This window comes from Pan paniscus, chromosome 3, assembly GCF_029289425.2.
Source record: "Pan paniscus chromosome 3, NHGRI_mPanPan1-v2.0_pri, whole genome shotgun sequence".
NCBI classification, from domain to species: Eukaryota; Metazoa; Chordata; class Mammalia; order Primates; family Hominidae; genus Pan; species Pan paniscus.
In genome coordinates this window covers 163442531-163462659 of record NC_073252.2, presented here as the reverse complement: position 1 = coordinate 163462659, position 20129 = coordinate 163442531, and the positions used below count along the sequence as shown (strand labels likewise).

The following is a 20129-nucleotide window of genomic DNA, read 5'->3' as shown; positions in this document are numbered from 1 at the left end:
AAACATCAAGCAGATGTTTATAAATGTTAGTCAAGTTCAATTAGTGTAATTGTGACACTATATCCACTCAGGGGGAACTGATTTTGCTAGAGGGGACAAATAATCTCCTAGGCCTCCCATGCTTATACTGAGTTTTTATCATTACTAGTATGTGGCAGGGAAGCTGCAATCGGGAAAATCTCACAAAACACATGCCTACTCTCTTTCCTTATATGCTCCTGTGGCTGTTTCTACCAAGATGCCCCAGAAAAACCATAACTGAATCCTAGATGGACAAACCAGTAGTTCCTTTAAACAACCAAAAGCCACATAGACTTTGAAAGCCGATAAATGTTAAGCTGACCCAGAATCGTGTAGTTTCTGGACTTGGCTCTCCTATTTAGCAAGCCACAAGGCAATTTAACTTGCCACTTAGGAGAGTTCAGCGAAGCCACTTCCATCTGAATTGTATAATAATGTTTATAATCCCCATAGTACCACTAAGAATCATAGAATTTTAGATCCAAAATGGACCTGGGAAATGATAATATCCAACAGATAAAATTCAATAACATCCAAAAGTTACTTAGTATATATTATGTGCCAGAATTGTATTGTATTATTGAATGTCTACTAAGTCCCAGATCTTGAAACTACAAAAGTTGACATAATTGGCCCCACCCTTAGAGAGCTCACAGTATAGAAGGAAGAAAAATTCATACAGAACAAAATTAAACTACAATATGACCAAGCTCACCAACAGAGATACAGACACAGGAGCATGAAGGAGTTAATAATTAATGTTTTAAAAGTTAGTGACAGTCTCCTGGAAAATGTAAATTTTTGTTCTGTTGGGAAGGAGAAGGTATATGTCATCCAGCAGAAAGGTGGGGGAGAATGATAGAGGGAAGAAGGCCAGAAGGTAAAGGTATTCCAAGAATAGAAACCAGCAAGAACAAAACAAACAAACAAGCACAGAAGTGTTAGCCTGTGTGCTGTATTTGTGTAACATGAGTAAAGTCTGGAGTGACTGAAGTGTAGGTGAGTGGCAGAAAAATGCTGTTTGACTGCTTTACTAAGAAGCCTAAGCTGATGTTAAATAGGGAGGAACCTCGGATGAGTTTTAGCAACTTAGGGTAGCATAAAGGATGATTGAAAGGAGAAGATTGAGGAAGAGGCTCTGAACATAGTCGGGGGCAAGCAAACTATGCTAGTACTGATGAGTTCTGAATTGGAGCACTGAATGAAATCAGTTAATGAGAGGCCAGTGAAGTCTTAAGTTTCCTTTTCCTTAATCCCAAGATTTTTGTTTTCTGTCTGATTCTACATACTGAGAAAACACTGGGTGAAAAGTTACCCGAGGTTCAAGTAAAAGTGCAGCACGACACCCTATTTAAGAGCAGAGGTTGCCTCCTCTGACATCCTGGCACTATAGTTATCTGCAGGGCTCGTGTTCAAAGCCTGGCGTCAATTGCAATGTGGGAGATTTAAGGGAAAAATCAGTCATAGAGAACCATAGGAAGATACGATCCTCAGCTGCCTGTGGAAAACTATCCTCAGCAGGACTTTGGTATTGTGAAATATTTTAATAATAATGCAGGCCTATGAATTTCTGGTATTAAACAATGTGCCAAATACCTGGCAGCCAGCACAGCTGGAGCAGCGGTGGGACTGGAGCCCCAGGGTTGCTCCCGCCCTGCTCTTGCGCTCTCTGCTTCCACTTGTGGGTCCCAGCAGAAATGTTCTTCACTGAGGCAAAGGATTGCTTTGCGGCTTAGGGACATCGAGGCAGTCTCCTTGTACCAGTCTTTCATAGTTTTGCTTAGCCACTGCTTGCCTGCCTGACTTCTGCATACTTCTGACCACATTTAACCAAGACCCCTGCTTTGCTCACATCTGGCTCTGTCATCTGTAATTTCTTAGCCAACACCCCAAATCTAGAGCTCTTCAGGGATCTGGTACAAATAACTAAAATGGCTCTGAGATAAAAAATATACTTGTACAAAGTAAATTTTTAATGGTACGATTTGAATTATGACCACTTAAAGAGAAATATGGTTGGCTTTTACCTTCTTTTTCCTACTCATACTTAGAAATGATTCCAGTTGTTTTGGAATGTTTTGCCAACTATTCTCTGCCTCTGTTTTAATGATATCTGCCTAGATTTTTTTTCTGTCTTTCAGCTTAATAAAATGAATGAAAAATATTTTCTGAAGTTAATAATAAATATAAAACTATTTAAAAATCTGATAGAATATTAGAATTAGGAGAATGGGGGCTATAAAATATGACCTGTCTCCCAATTTATGAACACCTTCTATGAAATCACGGACAATTTTCACCAGGACACTCTCACTGACAGCTAAACTATAAAAAAAAAAAAATGAACAAACAAAAAAAATTTTTTATCACCTTTTATCCATTTATCACCTTTGACATGTAGATAACCTCAGCTACAGTTGACCCTTGAACAATGCAGGAGTTAAGGGAACTGACTCCCTGCAATGTTAGAAATACAAGTATAACTTTTGACTCCCTAAAAACTTAACTACTTAATTGCCTTCTGTTAACTGGAAGCCTTGCGGTGACACAAACGGTCAATTAACACATATTCTGTAGATTGCATATATATTATATACTGTATTCTTACAATAAAGGAAGCTAGAGAAAATAAAATGAAGGCCATTATCTTCAGCAGACTAATGCAGGAACAGAAACTCAAATCTGTGGATTCTCACTTCTAAGTTGGAGACAAATGGTGAGAACACATGGACACAAAGAGGGGAACAACAGACACTGGGGCCTATCAGAGGGTGGAAGGAGGGAGAGGATCAGGAAAAATACTAATGGGTACCAGGTGATGAAATAATCTGTATAACAAACCCCCATGACACAAGTTCACCTAGATAACAAACCTGCACTTAAAAGTTAAATTTGTATGGCTGAACTTTAAAGTTAAATTTAAAAAATCATAAAGAAGAGAACATGTATTAATGAATATGTTCATTAAGTGAAAATGGATCATTGGAAAGATCTTCATCCTCTTTGTCTTCACACTGAGTAGGATGAGGAAGAGGAGGGGGAAGAAGTAGGTTGGTCTTGCTGTCTCAGGAGTGGCAGAGGCAGAAGCAAATCTGCATATAAGTGGACCCTCACAGTTAAACCCTTATTCAAAGGTCAACCGTATATAAAGTTGGAATCCGCTTACCTCTGTCTTCCAACCATTGGTCTTATTTTGCCTGTTGAGACCACATAAAGTAAATCTATGCTCTCATTCATAAGATAGAGAGAGATGAAGAAAGAAACTATAATCACCTAGATTTATATTTTTCTGAGCTCCGTATTCCCAGGTCTATCAATCATTACTTGTATGAGTTTTACAAATCCCTCACCCTTTTGGTCACCCCTCCTGTGGAAACTCATTATTTTGTCAAGGTTATTTTTCTATTTCCAGAGTATTGTCAGAACATCTGGAGATGATACTTCTGTTAATGCTATGTAAGATTCCATTTTTTTTCAACATCTGTGTCACTGTTGATTCATTTTAAGCTTAGAGCCAAATGAAATCCTTAGGTCAATTACTTACCAAACTATTTGCTTTTAAACCAAATGCTATTTCTTCTGCTAGCAAACCAATAGGGAAGGAGGTGTAAGGACTGAGAAGGAATTAGCTAGTCTAGGCAAGACTCAGAAAATTTTGGAGAAACACATTTCCGTTTGAAATTGTCTGCTTGTAAGGCAATTTTTTTTTCATTTGAAAATGTCATAAAGCTGAGTGATATGGTATTCTCTGGGGTAATTTGAATTCTGTCTGACATTACAGTATGTATGATAAATCAATTGCTAATAGTGCTAGAAATATTTACTTCCTAAATAATCTGTATCAATAATTTTTTAAAAAGTTACACAAATTTTTACTAAGAGAACTGAAATATATGTGAAGCACTTTGGTATCTTCCATTTACCAATTCAGTGTTTATTTTGCTTGGTTCAACACTGCTATACCAGGACCAGGGCCAAGAATGGACAAGTTGTTGAATAAATCTAAGAGAGTACTTTCTGTCTACTCTGTATTAAAATTCCTTTAGCAATTTCTAATTTCTTTCTTTCTTTTTTTTTTTTTTTTTTTTTGAGACGAAGTTTCACTCTGTCGGCCAGGCTGGAGTGCAATGGTGTGATCTTGGCTTGCTGCAACCTCCACCTCCCAGGTTCAAGCAATTTTTCTGCCTCAGCCTCCTGAGTAGCTGGGATTACAGGTGCATGCCACCTGTAATTTTTGTGTTTTTAGTAGAGATGAGGTTTCACCATGTTGGCCAGGCTGGTCTTGAACTCCTGACCTCGTGATCCGCCTGCCTCGGCCTCCCAAACTGCTGGGATTACAGGTGGGAGCCACCGCGCTCAGCCTCAATCTCTGATTTCTTTTCACTTCATTCCATGTTTGGAGAGTGTTCATTGTGGGGCAATCATACATTTTACCTGTGTTCTGTTTTTTAAATGCAAACACTTCGATAACATGCATGGGAAAAGAATCTTCTTTCTATAATTGGGCCAAAGTATTATCTTTTCACAAAGGAGATTTCATATTACACCTATAAACATAAAAGTATTAGCTCTAAAAGACAGTGCTGTGGTGTCGGAAAACGTCAGTTTTCCAATTTCAGTTTCAAAAATTGTATTGCGTCATTATACATGAAAGACCTGTAGCTACTAAGTGCTGTGGTCTCCATCACAGCAAAGTAACCCATAGTGAAGGACAGATATATATATATGTATATCTCCAATTCCCATAACATAGGTTTTTAAAAGATCCCTTAATTTAGGTGTTGGGAAAATATTAAGATTTACTATTTGGCTTCATAATCTTAGGCACTTTGGCCTGTTTTTGAAATAAAATTTCTTGAAAAATCTACTTGCTTTCTCCAGGAAAATAAAAAAAAAATCCCCTCCCAATATTACATTGCTTTTATTGAAAAAAGTCTTTCCTTTGAGAACTTGAGATCTCTGATGCTCTCATGCCCCTAGTAAGTTCCCTGTCCAATTACCTATCATCACCCAGCTGTGATTCACACCCTGCACTTAGATTTAATGGTTAAAAAAAAAATTTACATCCAGAACAGTTCACATGAAACAGGTCAAAGGGACATAGCATGGATAATTCTCAGCACACAGATGTTCAACAGAGACAATGCAGAGACCAGCATGGAAATATTACTGCATTTGTAATCCCAGTGTGCTGTGGCCATTAACAAAGAGAAGCAGTGCAACGATGAGTGTTCACCTGTCTACTCTGGCCTGCAACATTTCAGTTGACCATGTCATTGTTTTCCTAACTACACCACAGCTTCCCCAAATCATAACTGCTACAGGTTGCTTTTTAGACACTGAAGATTCAGTCTGGAAAGAAAGTCACTGAAGATTGAATAATAGAATATAATAGTGTTTCCTCTAATAAGTCCTAGTGGTCACTGCTAGCTTACTGTAACACTTTGTAAAAATATGAATGAAAAGACAATGGCCCTTGCAAAAAAAGTGATTTGCTTTAGAAGCCAAAGACTCATCACAGTGCTGTGAGTTTTAGAGGCAAAATGGCAAAAGGAGGAAGTAGAACAAAGTAAAGGAAATATTCAAGCTGGTCACAGTGGAAGGCCATGTCAAATGAGTATGAAGTCAGAGTTCACCAAAGCCACTTGTGGATAGAAATCAAAGGTAACCTTTCCAGGCTGAGGCCATGCATTGTATCTGAGCTCTGGCCACACAGTGGAGACTTTGGGAGACCTCCAACTGACGGTTACCTTTAGAATGTTCACCTCCACAGGAAGACAGACATTTCATGCATCCAGCCAGTATTTATTGTTTAAGCTACTATACTAGGTGCTCTGAGGAATGCCCAAATCAGCCAGGCTTCTGTTCTGAATTCTACCCTCAAAGTGTCTAGAAAAGGATAAGCCAGGTACACAAATAACGGTAATACAGGGTAGAATTTGACAAGAACTATGAGAGTGGCATAAACTGCCATGGGATTGAGAAAAGGAAACAGATCCCGGCAGGAGGCCCAGGGGAGGGAATTCTGGAAGGGTGGGCAGTGGCTTCATGGAGGAGATGGCACTTTTTAAACTGGGTAATTCACTAATTGACCTATTCATAAACCTTTTCACTTTCCTTTCCAGGTCCTTCTGGAGGTTTCCTCATGGAAAGATGGATGAAAACAGAATGTGGCCTCCATCAATATAGTGCAATGTTAGGTAACAGAATCAACGCTACTTGATAGGGGTTGAGTTATGCTTAAGCAGGAAAGCACATGAATCCTTCCTAATCATCTACCGGTGATGTCCAATATGGCAGCCACTAGCAGCATATGGCTACTTCTATTCAAAGTAATTAAAATGAAAATAAGTTAAAAATTCAGTGTTTCAGTTGCATTAGCTAAATTTCAAGTGCTCAATAGCCATATATGGCCAATGGCTACCATACTGGACAGAGCAGGTATAGAACATTTATGTCATTGCAGAAAGTTCTACAGGCCAGCACCAAAGGAATTAATATCAAAATTAAGAAGACTGTACTTTGCCACTGTGATTTCCAGGTACTTCCAAGTGAGTAATTGTGAACTGTCATAAATTATATTGAAATTAGATATAAATGCCACTGAGAAGATGACAGAGGACTAGAAAAATCTATAATGTGATGCTGATCACATTATAGATAAAATTTTAAATGGTTAAAAATGAAATTATTTGAATTAAAAAATGCCTTAGGGTGTTTACCTTTGAAAACATTTGGAGAGAGGAAAATCAATTAAACACAGCATTAGTCAAGAAGGAGGAGATACGAGAAGAGATCAGAAATGCTGGAGGCCAGGCACAGTGACTCACGCCTGTAATCCCAGCACTTTGGGAGGCTGAGGCAGGCGGATCTCCTGAGGTCAGGAGTTCACCGGAGGTCAGGAGTTCCAGACCAGCTTGGCCAACATGGTGAAACTTCGTCTCTACTAAAAATACAAAAAAATTAACCGGGTGAGGTGGCTGGCACCTGTAATCCCAGCTACTCGAGAGGCTGAGGCAGGAGAATCGCTTGAACCTGGGGGTCGGAGATTGCAGTGAGCAATCAAAATTTCACTCAAAGGAATTTTGCTCCACTGCACTCCAGCCTGGGTGACAAAGCAAGATTTCATAGATTTCATTTCAAAAAAAAAAAAAAGAATGGAAAAAACAAAATGGTTAAGATGTGTAATCTGATTTAGAAATTAGAAGAAAAGAGGCGATGAAAAAATACACTTTAGTCAAGCATCAGGAGTGAATTTTTTTTAAAGTGAAAATGATAGAAAAGGAGAAATACTCTGGGGATATAGAAGACATCTTTTCTGAAGCCATTATCCACATAATCTAATTCTCTGGATTTATCTAAATCATCTACAAGAAGCCCACTTCCCTTACCTAATTTCTTGTATGACAAAGTGCATGTTATAAAGTTGTCTACTTTTTTTAATTAAAAGAACATTTATGCGTAATTTTAATGCCTTATTTGAAATTAGTCTTTCAACCTCAACATTATAAATCAAGTTATAAAGCCCCAGGAGATTAAAATATTGTGTCACAGATCAGTGGAAATTTTCTTAATGATTCACAGTGAAATACAACTGCCTGAAACTGAGCAAAAGTTTCCTACTGAGAATTCAAAGAAGACATAATAGTTTGCCTCATTTATATCTCTATCATAATTAAAATAAACTTTGAAGGAACAATCTAAGATTTATATATATGTTAGGTAAACAATACTTACATTTTGCATTTTGACATTTGTGGCACTGAGGAATGTATACTTAAGTATCTTAAGGAAACCAGCAAAATATCTTTCTAAAAAAATGAACTAACTTTCTTCTTATTGTGAAATTGGGATTAAAGAAGAAATGTGTGCATTTAGAAAAGGTAAACCAGCACACAAAAACTCTAATGATGTAGTTAATGTTTTTTAATTAATGGAAGTGAGCCTCTTTAATAACCCAAGTTTATGAAGAAGATCACAATTTCTAAGCTGCTTGAGTGGAAAGCAAAAACATATTTGACGTAAGCCATCATAAGTAATGAAGAAATTTTATGGCTTTAAATATTATTTAAGGTCATTTGTTACTTAATGTATCTTCTTATTAACAGGATGTTTTTACATGTTAAAGTAGCACCATATGAATAGTCAATCAAAAAATAGTGTTTCATGAGAAATTGGAGGTTGGGGAATGCAAAAACCCAACTATTAACACTATTACCAGTTTTATATTTGAATAGTGTTTTCAAGTTGCTTTTAATCCTTACAACAGTAATATCTGAGAAGCATGATTAACTTCTTCCTACAGGTGGAGGAACAGGGCTTAGAGAATCCACATAGACTAGAGGTGTTAAGCCACTTTCAAATCAAAGCAAAACTTTCCCAGTGGGGAGCCAAGTGGATTGAGAGCTAAGAAGTGGAAAATTTGGTATTATGACCTAGTGTTCCAGGTTTTCTGTTCATAATTCAATTGTGGCAGACATTCGTGCCACTAATGGCTATCTCCTTCAGGGACATGGAAAGTTTATACTTCCCATCGCTTTCAAAGCTTGGCATGGCCACGTAACTTGTTTCAGCAACTATATGTCCATGGAAATGATGTCACATCTTAGCAAAAGCGTTTAATTAATGGCGCAAGACTCTCTAGCCTTCCCTTCTCCAGCATATGTTGATATGCATCTGTCCTGGACCCACAGAAAGAACTAAATGTTTGTTTTCTTGAGTCTCTGAGACATTGTAATTGCATATTACGAAGCCAGATCTAACCTATCGTGGCCAAAACATTTTGCACAGTCATGCTGCATAAAGACTTTTCAGTCAATGACAGACCACATATATGACAGTGGTCCCAAAAGCTTATAATACTGTATTTTTACTGTACCTTTTCTGTTTGTAGATATGTTTAGATACACAGCTTCTTATTATTGTGTTACAATTGCCTACAGTATTCAGTATAGTAACATGCTGAACAGGTTTGCAGCTTAGGAGCACTAGGCTATACCAATTAGCGCAGGTGTGTATTACTTACGCAAACCCATCTAGGTTTGTGTAAGTACGCTCTATGATGTTTGCATGATGAAACTGTCTAATGCAACGCAGTTCTCAGAAAGTATCCCCATCGTTAAGGGATGCATGACTGTATTTTAAACCTAACTGGGTCCCATTTCTATCACACACTTAAAATGCAGCCTTTTCTTTTAATTACTATAATATCAAAAATGTTTGATGGGTGCTTTGGTGCACTCAAAACAAATTCCCTGAATCCTTCTCTAATTACATTCCCTGCTACTTTTTATAACAAATCCATTTACCTCCATTTATTTTTAAAAGCCTTCCTCCTAGCACCAAATCTCAAAATAGCAATCTTTTGTCTTTGTGCTGGCAGTCAATGACTGTTCCTGAATTTTCATTCTTTCTCTCTTGCTATAATCTTTCTTCTCTTCTCCAGAACTTACACTTGGCTGTTCTGTAGCTACCAGATACTAACATTAAAAAGTTGCCGCTGCCACTATTCTGTCTAATAGTAGGTATTTTTTAAAGAGAGTACAACTGCAGCTGAGATCATACTGGTCCTTTATGCATCAGGATTCAAACTCAAACTCAAACTCATTTAGACCAAGGGAGGGACTTTACTGGATCACTGAGTTCAAGAAAGAGCTAAAGAATGAGAAGGCGTTTCACCATGTTGGCCAGGCTGGTCTCAAATTCCTGACCTCAAGTGATCTGCCCACCTCAACCTTCCAAAGTGCTGGGATTACAGGCATGAGCCACTGCACCCCAGAGGCGGAGGTTGCAGTGAGCCAAGATTGTGCCACTGCACTCCAGCCTGGATGACAGAGTGAAACCCCGTCTCAAAAAAAAAAAAAAAAAAAAAAAAAAAAGAATAAGAAAGTGGCATGGACGGAGGGACAACTGTTCATCAGAAAACCTGGAACCAGTGAGAAAATCCTGTTTTATCCTCCTTCCAGTTTGATTCTATTTCTTTCTGTGTTCTAGCTTCATTCTTGAGACCTATAGACAATTGCTGTCACATGACAGTGGCAGCTCACACATTTCATATCTCATAGTCTCTCCGCATGATAGATACTAATTCTTTTTCAATTACAGTATGAGGAATCCCAAAGGAGGTCTCAGATTGGCTCAGTTTGGGTCAGATGTCTGTACTTCAACCAACCAATTAGGACAGAAAGGAGGACATCTTGCTGGCACTTGGGGCAGGACTTCCTCTAGCCTCCAGGTGGCAGGGCTGGTCCCACAGATGGAAGGACAGCAAGGTGAATAGACAAACCTATAGATGCCCACTATAGACCTACCCCAAAATACTGATATAGTTTAATCTGGTTTTAGTTCTTATAATTAAGATGTTGAGTATAGTAACTGTAGTATAATTTAATCAAGTAAGTTAGATTACAGTGGGTTTTATACAGCTATACTTCTGCTGTAACTGAAAATCTACTTTTTAAAATTATTATTATTTTTAGAGATAGGGTCTCTTTCTCTGTTGCCCAGGATGGAGTGAAGTGGCATGATTATAGTTCACTGTAACGTCAAACTACTGCTCAAGCGATTCTCTCACCTCAGCCTCCCAAGTAGCTAGGACGGCAGGATCATGCCACAACACCCAAGTGTGTTTTATGTTTTTTTGTTTGTTTTGTTTTGTTTTTAGTTTTTAGTTTTGAAGAGACAGGGCTTCACTATGGTGCCCAGGTTGGTCTTGATCTCCTGGCCTAAAGCAATCCTTATGCCTTGGCCTCCCAAAGCACTGGGATTACAGGCATGAACCATGCTCGACCTTCTACTTTTATTTGAAGGTAAAACTGGCTTACAATTGCTTTTAAACTAAAAACTAACAGTGAAATCTGGAAACCATGATCCCAACTTTGCATGAAGAGTAAATGAAAAAAGCATAGATCTGAGACAAAAATGCTACTGATCCCACCTGCAGGTCAGCTCTATAGTCAGAGTGCTCTTAATCTCACCTCTTCTTCTGATCATCCTACCTCTTCTTCTGATCATCCTTCCTCTTCTACTTTAATCACTTCTGTATTTCAGTAGGTTGAAATGACCTCGTATTGCACATTGAAAATCACATTTTCAAGATGCTCCTCAATTCATATATGGATAAAAAAGGTATAGAAAAGGGAAATTCACTTGTCCTGCTCTTGTAGAAAAAAAAATAAGCATTCTCATTGAAATAATTTGAGAATAAAATATGAGAACACAAGAATTTCCTTGGTAGAGTCTTTATTTCATAAATTAGTTCCTAAAACTGTAGAAGTGTCTGGGTGAGCTTCTCTAGGGTACTGGGGATGATTTTCATTTGGTGGGAAGAGTTTCAAAAAGCAAATTTCTACATCTTTTAAAATCCTAACCCGTTTTTGGTACGCTACCATTTAAAAATATTATGCCTACCTGAAAATCAAAAGGTATCTATATATGTAAAAATAGGATGATCTTAGAATTTGTTGCCTAAGCTTGAACACTTTTGAGATTGAAAGGGGGGCATTATTAAAAATATGGCTGGACAGCAGAGTAAATTGAAACAGTTCTTCCCAAATCAAATCTTAAAATCACTCTACTTAGAAACAACAGTTGATCAATTTGGCTTCCCATTATGCTCCATTTCCTACTCATATTGTAAAAGAAAAAAAAATCCTTTGCTTTTTTGAAAAATGGGGAACGCTACAATTGACTTATTTCCCATGAAACATTCATGTGTAACTGGCAAATTTTAAAAATGAAAGCTGATTATGTATACTGTCTTAAGTCACAGAGATGCCATTTAGAATCTATAGTTTCCTAGCCCAGCTAGAGTCAGTAAGTCAGGCCGTAACACACTGTTACCATTTGGACTTGGCCAAAAGAAAACGAGGCCTTGAAAATCCTCAACTGTGGTGGACCACAGCCTCGCCCCTCTCCCATGGCTCTGGAGATTTCCAATGGGCTGAGGCCTCTCTGTCCAACAGCAGAGATGAAGCCATAAATCAGACTTTCCTTGGAATCATGGGGAGAGGACTGGGGCAGTTACTGGCTATGTTTGTTCTCCACAAAGGCCATTCTATCCCGACTTGTTCAGAGCAGTTACTTTCAGATTAAAACTGAAAGGAATGAATCGATTGAGTACTGCACACACTTAAAGTGTAAAAAGAAAAAAGCAGAAATTATTTTGAAGTAATTCTGTTTGCCAGAATTACTTAGGCTTTGAGCTTTTCTTTCAACCCATTTCCAATTTCTAGCATTATGTTGTCATTATTCAGTTATGATATAAAACAATATAGATATTGATACAAGGCATTACTACAATGCACATTCTGACTGCTGTGTTCTGCCCATTAATTCCTGTACTTCTCTTACTCTCCAAAAACTATGAAATCTCTTAGTATTGGTCATCATTTAAATCCCTCATCAATATTGGAAAGTCTCTCCTCTTTTTAAGTGTGCTTTCGTTCTGTGTTTCTCTCATAAGGTTTTCCCACTGCCTATTCATGGAAATACACATTTCATTTACACAACTATAAAGCACATTTTTTTAACTCCATGGCCTGCTTCCCATAATTCTAAGGCACTCAAATAGATATGTCAGATAGACATCTCATTCTCTTCCTAAATGGAAGGTAAGGAAAAGCAGGTGACATTCCAAGAGCCACATTAAAAAAAAAAGTCTCTGGTGACTGTGTTGAGATATTAAGGCCAATGGTCCAATTATACACTATTAAATTACATGAGTGAGTAGGGATTAGTTCCTTTATTTACAAGGACCACCACAGTGCTGGATGAAGCCACTTAAAAGTGAATTCTGTCAACTTGTGAAGAGCAATTCTCTAGTACCATAAGTCTTTCAAAGTATGATTTATTGCTTCCAATAACACTTAAATATAGGCTGAAATCATTCAATCATTTTTTCACAGATTCAAATAAATTTGTCAGAAAGTTATAAATCATAGCCCAAGGGTAGAGAGGGAAGCCTATAATATTCTGCACAGTATCCATTTGGGGTATGAATCAATCAATTGTGCTCATGATAAATTGAACAACTTACGTGCCTCACACTATTAAAAATAATTTTAGTGAATGAGTCACATAATTTTCTTAGTGGTATGCAATAGTCTTTTTTAAGCTTGTGAAATACGTTAAATATTAAAAGAAGGAAAGGAACACATACCCACATGTATATATAGATATATATGTATAAATCTTTATGTGTGGATACATGCATAAGCTACACATACATGTGTTCACACATATAAATCATGATAGAGAGATAGAGGGGGAGAATAGATATATGTGTATAGAATGAATTAATCACAGACAACAAACAGAGATGTTTAGAGTTAAAATAGTTATTTACCAATGTGGTGTAGTGTTTGGTGCATGCCAACTGAGTAAATGATCCTTTCTCTCCCACGAGCGCACATCTCCACAGTGCTAAGTTTACGAATTCAGTTTTCTACAGTTGTAAAGACTAAATAGGATATTTCCAGTTCATCATTATGAGCTCCTAATTTTATGAAATGTAAAAGACTCATAGATAACCAAGGTATGCAATGGAAGTCATCTCTTCAAAAATAACAGGCATTAGGATTTAATTTTAGTTTTAAGGCCTTAGGGTTTTTAAGTGTTTAGAAAACTATTCAAATGATAATAAAACTGACAGCACAGCTGCTTTTGACAGTTTATGTTTCTTCTAAGCATCACGACTAACTGTGACTAATCCCTCCAAATTAACTTAATTTTGTAGAATGAAGCATATCAAAATATTGAACAAAATCCTTCTTGCCAAGATGAGCCAGATTTGCACATTCACCCTTCTTGACTGTTGCAAAGTCACCTGGGGACACTTAACATTCCATAGTTCAACAACCCTGGCCATTTTTTACTTCTAGGGAGTAGTAAACTTTTACTTTCTTATTGGAATATTTTATACCTGAATATAGTTTATGTCCCAGTTTTTACTTTCTTATCTTACTAATAACTCACTTTTAGACAGAAATAAAGGAAGGGGACTTCAGTTGACAATAAGAAAAATGACTTAAGTGAACAACAAAGAAATAGATGCCAAAAAAGCCCTCTTCTTATTTTTGTTTTAAGTATTTATAATTTTTTCATTCTAATAATACCTTTGTAGAATTTGGCGTGTTGGCTAGATGATTTTAAAATGGATGATAATTTATATTCTGAAGCATCCCATGCCCACATAGCAATGGGATTGGAAAATACTTTTGGGCCACTCTCAGCAATGATTGTGATTCTCTGATTCTCAACAATTTACTCTGAGCAGGTAAAATAAATTCTGAGTAGCAAAGAAGAAGGTCATAAATTTTCCATAATGTAATTATTATAATTGGGTTACCTACCTATGGAAAAATGCAAGTTCAAATGAACAACGTTCCAGATGCTGGATTGATAAAAGCCTGAAAATTAGTTTTTAATAAAAACTGTTTGTAATCTAGCCCAAGGTATGTCAACGAACCAAATGTGCATGACTGAAATTTGCAGGAAAATCTCTTGGAAAAGAATAACTCAATTTTTCTAAGTACTTTGCAAACATTTTATCTAAAAGTTTTATAATTTGACTCATTACAGAGGCCCCTCAACTGCCCCCCCGCAAAATTATAGCCAAAACCCAAGAACAAAAGTTAACTTTTTTTAGTTGCCAATGTTGAAATTACTTTTTCTGTTCCAACCTCCTCGTTATCTAAGTGGCTCCTGAGACCAACGTCTGAATGAATGCAGGGAAGTTTCCTTTGAATGTGAGATTACACTGGCCCAAAATAAAAACTTAATTTTTCCCTAGATCTTTTCCTAGGAATCATATTATTTCTTTGTATAATATGTTCAAACTCTGATGGTGTCTATTTCCGCAATCACATCATGGTATCCTAACCCCTTACTTCCCTGAGGTTCACAGTTAAGCTGCCCAGCAATTTGAGAATAGAGCCCATCTATAATCCACTGGATAACGAGCAACCCTCTGCTGAACACTGTGAAACTCCCACCAGTAATGAAATGCATGTTTTGCTAGCAAGTACTATCCAGCTTTAGAGAACATTTTCTTTTTTCAGTTTCCCATGCCATAAAAAACCAGGAGAAAAATATTTCTTTTTTTCTTTATTTTCCCCTTAGCTCAGAAACGTAAATAGTGTTTCTAGATCTCTTGGATGTGCAGAGGAAATTTGGCCCCACTATTTAAAGATGGTGATCATGGTGTACTTAGGACTTTATTATTCAAATTATTTTATTTCTTGGCAGAACATTAGGTCAAAAAATAACCAGAGGCTTTAAAGAATAGGAACAAACAGCTGTTTAGGACTGTTTTCTGGTTTTTAACATCCTTACAAACATATCAAAAACCCTATATGGATCTTATAGAAATAAGTAAGAGTATTTTGAGTAAGCCTTTAAAGAACAATACGCTACAGACTGTTCTGTAAAGCAAAGGGGAAAAAAGTGTGAATGTTTTTGCATGTGTTTATTAAGAAGGCTGGGCAAATGTACTCATTCAATTAGGAGTCCCAGACATCCAAAAGCCTAGGAATCAAGGCACATCAGGATGGGTTAACAAGCACCATGGTTGAACATCCCCAGTTTTGGGTTTAGCATACCTGTAGTCATGACTGGGGGTACGTAAAGGGCACAAAAAATAAAAGCTGATAGGAGAATTATTCTGAAAGAGAATTATCTTTTAGAAGCAAATCAACTTGACCGCTGACTTTGGTTGTAAAAAGAAAACACTCAGCACATTGGTAGGGTAGTTGACAATTGAGAAATTAATTAAATTTTATATCCTAACATAAATCTGGGTTTCCAACAGCGGCCCAAGAGGGAAGGTATTACGAGCAGGAATAGAGAGGACAGAGGGGTGCAGAGGAGGAAAGTTGGGGAGAAGCCAGCCCAGACAGAGCACAAGGGCAGGGGCCTGGGACCTGAGAAAAAAGAACATTAAGAGAGCAGTGCCTGGAAGAAGGAATGACTGGTGGAATCTTAGGAACCAAATGGTTAGTATTTAGTGTAAGATTTTTTAAAATAAGTTTTTTTTTTCTTCTTAATGTTGGGCTAGGCTGTACGACTTAAACATCTAAGGAGATGATAACTGTTCTTCAATGTAGCTCCCCCAACCTTGTTGAATGAGCTACAGATCATTCTTAATAAACCTATCACTAAAGTATATGAGTGGCATTTGAGGAAATAAAAAAGTGGCTGGATTCCATTGACCTGGAGAAGAACGGAGTCCCCAGTTGGTAGTGGAAAGGCTCAAGAAAAGTAGAAACTTGAATGGAAAAAGGAATTTAGAAGAAAAAGTGACCAGGAGAAAGTGCCACATATTTTGTGAGGACACGTTGGAACTTCAAGCCATTTTTATTTAAAGATCAAAGGACCATATGCCCTCCACAGGCTGAGACTAGAAGTCCAGGCAGTTGGCAGAGGGTCTACATATAAAGTAATCAGCATGGGTGGTGAGTCTGGTTAGCATTCAGTAAAGTCAAAGGAGAGCCTAGAGTGGGTGCATGGAGCCATTTTTCTGGAGCTACTTTAGTAATGTTCACCTTAAGAGTACAGTCACGTGTCACTTAATGGCGGTGATACTTTTCTGTAAATGTGTTGTTAGGTGATTTCATCATAGAGTGCACATGCACAAACCTAGATGGTATAGCTTACTACACACTCAGGCTGTACGGTATAGCCTATTGCTCCCAGGCTACAAACCTGTGCTGCATGGTACTGTTTTGAATACTATGGATAACTGTAACACAATGGTATTTGTGTACCTAAATACATCTAAACATAGAAAAGGCACAGTGAAAATGTAGTGAAACTCCACCTCTACTAAAAATACAAACAAATTAGCCAGGCGTGGTGGCAGGCACCTGTAATCCCAGCTACTTGGGAGTCTGAGGCAGGAGAATCGCTTGAACCCAGAAGGCAGAGGTTGCAGTGAGCCGAGATTGTGCCACTGCACTACGGCCTGGGCAACAAGAGCGACACTCCATCTCAAAAAATGTATACATAGTATAAAAGATAAAAAATGCTACGCCTATATAGGGCACTAACCATGAACAGAGCTTGCAGGACTGGAAGTTGCTCTGGGTGAGTCAGTGAGTGAGTGATGAGTGAATGTGAAGGCCTAGGACATTGCTGTATACTACTGCAGACTTCATAAACTCTACACACTTAGGCTACACTAAATTTATTTTTAAAAACTTATCTTACCTCATTAATAAATTAACCGTAGCTTACCATAAACTTTTTACTTTATAAGCTTTTTAATTTCTTAAAATTTTTGCCTCTTTTGTAATACCATTTAGCTTAAAATACAAACACATTGTAGCTGTACAAAAATAATTTTTTTACATTCTTATTCTATAAGCTTTCTTCCTATTTTTAATTTTCTAATTTTTTTTACTTTTTAAATGTGCTTTGTTAAAAACAAAGACACAAATGCACACATTAGCCTAGGCCTACACAGGGTGAGAATCATCAATATCACTGTCTTCCACCTCCACTTCTTCTCCCATTGGAAGGTCTTTAGGGACAATAACATGCATGGTGCTATCATCTCCTATGATAATGATGCCTTCTTCTGGAATACTTCCTGAAGGACCTGAGGCTGTTTTACAGTTAATTTTTTTAAATTTTATTATTATTATATTTTAAGTTTTAGGGTACATGTGCACAACATGCAGGTTTGTTGCATATGTATACATGTGCCATGTTGGTGTGCTGCACCCATTAACTCATCATTTAGCATTAGGTATATCTCCTAATGCTATCCCTCGCCCCTACCCCCACCCCACAGCAGGCCCCGGTGTGTGATGTTCTCCTTCCTGTGTCCACGTGTTCTCACTGTTCAATTCCCACCTATGAGTGAGAACATGTGGTGTTTGGTTTTTTGTCCTTGCAATGGTTTGCTGAGAATGATGGTTTCCAGCTTCATCCATGTCCCTACAAAGGACATGAACTCATCATTTTTTATGGCTGCATAGTATTCCATGGTGTATATGTGCCACAATTTCTTAATCCAGTCTATCATTGTTGGACATTTGGGTTGGTTCCAAGTCTTTGCTATTGTGAATAGTGCCTATAAGTAGGCCTATATGACTGGCAGGGTAGTAGGTTTGTTTACACCAGTGTCACCACAAACGCATGAGTAATAAGTTGCACTAAGATACAACAATGGCTTTGCTGTCATTAGGTGACAGGAATTTTTCAGCTCCCTTATAATAGATGGGACCACTGTTGTATATGTGCTCTGTTGTTGACTGAAATGTCATTATGCAGGGCGTGACTGTATACAGCTACCTCTTCTCTCAGCCCACTTCCAGATAAAAATAAACTGTAAAAGAGCAGCAGGGTCGTCTCTAGGAAAACAGAAAATGAATGACCATCTAGGACCCCCACACCCCATAATCACCTAATTTTGACAAATAATCTAGAAGGCAACATCTCTAAAATCCTTCAGGATACTAGACTGATAATAAACCAGACCCGTCAGTTAATTAATAGAGAAGCAATGTTTCTGGCTTATATTTTTAAAAATTGGATATAGCAAAATATGTTATTTACTACAGATATACACCCTCTGCCTACAAGAACTTGAAAGTGACAGAAATAATAATGTCTTATGGACAATAAGTGTTGAGTTTAAACCATCATGATTTAAAGTGAAAATAGTGTAAAAATCATATTTAAATGCAATAACATATCTAAAGAAAGAAAATAGTAGCCATAATGCAAAAAAAGAAAAAAAGAGAGATTTTGAAAAACAAAAATAGTGAATACTTACTGAAGCATTATGCAATGGAATGCTGCATTTCCTTAAGGTCTCAACCTGTTGAGTCAATAGGCATGAGGTGCATTTGGTTGAGGTGCCCTTAGTTGAGATCTTGAAATACTCAAATCATGAGCCTCACTCCACCATTGCTCACCAAGCAAACTCCTTTTCATGTAGCTTACCTATAAGGAGATAAATACTGATCAGATGTGAACAATACATTGTACATTTGATGTTTTTATGTGCTGCTGTAGGTTAACAAATCGGCCATTCTGATTTACATATCAGGGTTTTGAGCTTGCAGTTTAAATCTTTTTCTAAGAGGAAAAAACACTTTTAGGGTGTTAGAAAACCAGGCCACTGAGTCTAGAAGGCTGGAGGTCAAGGTCTGGATCATTACAAATTACCCAGGTAACCCCACCCCACAAGGCATCTATGGAATAGTCAGAGTGGCTTTTTTGGTGCTACCCTGACTGTGCAAAGGTCTACCTTGAAATTCAACAGAAAAATATCTCACTAATGTTCATTATTCTCTTAATATATAATGACTCAAACTACTACTATCAAATACACTTGGCCTAAAATAAAGAATAGGAAAATAATGAACCAACTGTATTGAGTTTCACTCAATAAGTATGTTATTAAAGACAACCGAAACTGAGTAGCTAGATTAAGAACTAAAATATACTTTAAAAGAATAAAACACCCTGCAACTCTTAATTTACCACTTTAGTCTGAAAACTTATATATCTACATCTGTTATTAAGGTAGAATTTGGCTAATTGTAATCTAATATAGTAACTTTAGGTTCTCTCTTTTTTTAAAAAATATGTTATGCTCAAAGATCTAGGTGGCATCATTGCGATTTTTTTTTTATTACTTTCCATGTACAGAAAAACTTTGCTATCTGGGAATAACATTATTTTTGGCTTGGACCTTATGTGGAGAATTGTAATGAGACATGCAGCTGTTGAAATGTAAATGAGAAATAGGTTAACCACATATGGAAACTACACTTTTTATTCCACCTCTCTGCTCCTTTCTCTTAGTTTAATAAGCCATACTCAACTTCTGCTTAACAGAGAACACTACTAAGTACTGTCTAGAAATTTAGCTTAATTTTTTAGATTTCATATTAATTATACCATTTTCACAGAGACAGAATTTGAAAATATCAAATAATTAAGCTAAAATGTACATTAAATGTATATTAAATGAAAAGATCAAATAATTAAGCTAAAATGTATATTAACTGATAGTCCTTTGAAGCACATCTAAAACATCTTTTATTTCCCTGTCTGGAGAAGTAAAGGGTTTTCTGTGTGTAAAGTGACGTGATGTG

At 37.1% G+C, this 20129-nt stretch overlaps 1 long non-coding RNA gene across 1 annotated transcript in view; it reads right to left on the bottom strand.

The window, feature by feature from the left end:
• Window positions 1-20129, bottom strand: part of LOC130541470 (uncharacterized) — a 78091-nt gene that overhangs the window by 51567 nt on the left and 6395 nt on the right. Inside the window, exon 3 of the long non-coding RNA XR_008955530.2 lies at window positions 18800-18969. This is a non-coding gene — a long non-coding RNA (uncharacterized LOC130541470). The remainder of the gene's footprint in view (window positions 1-18799; window positions 18970-20129) is intronic.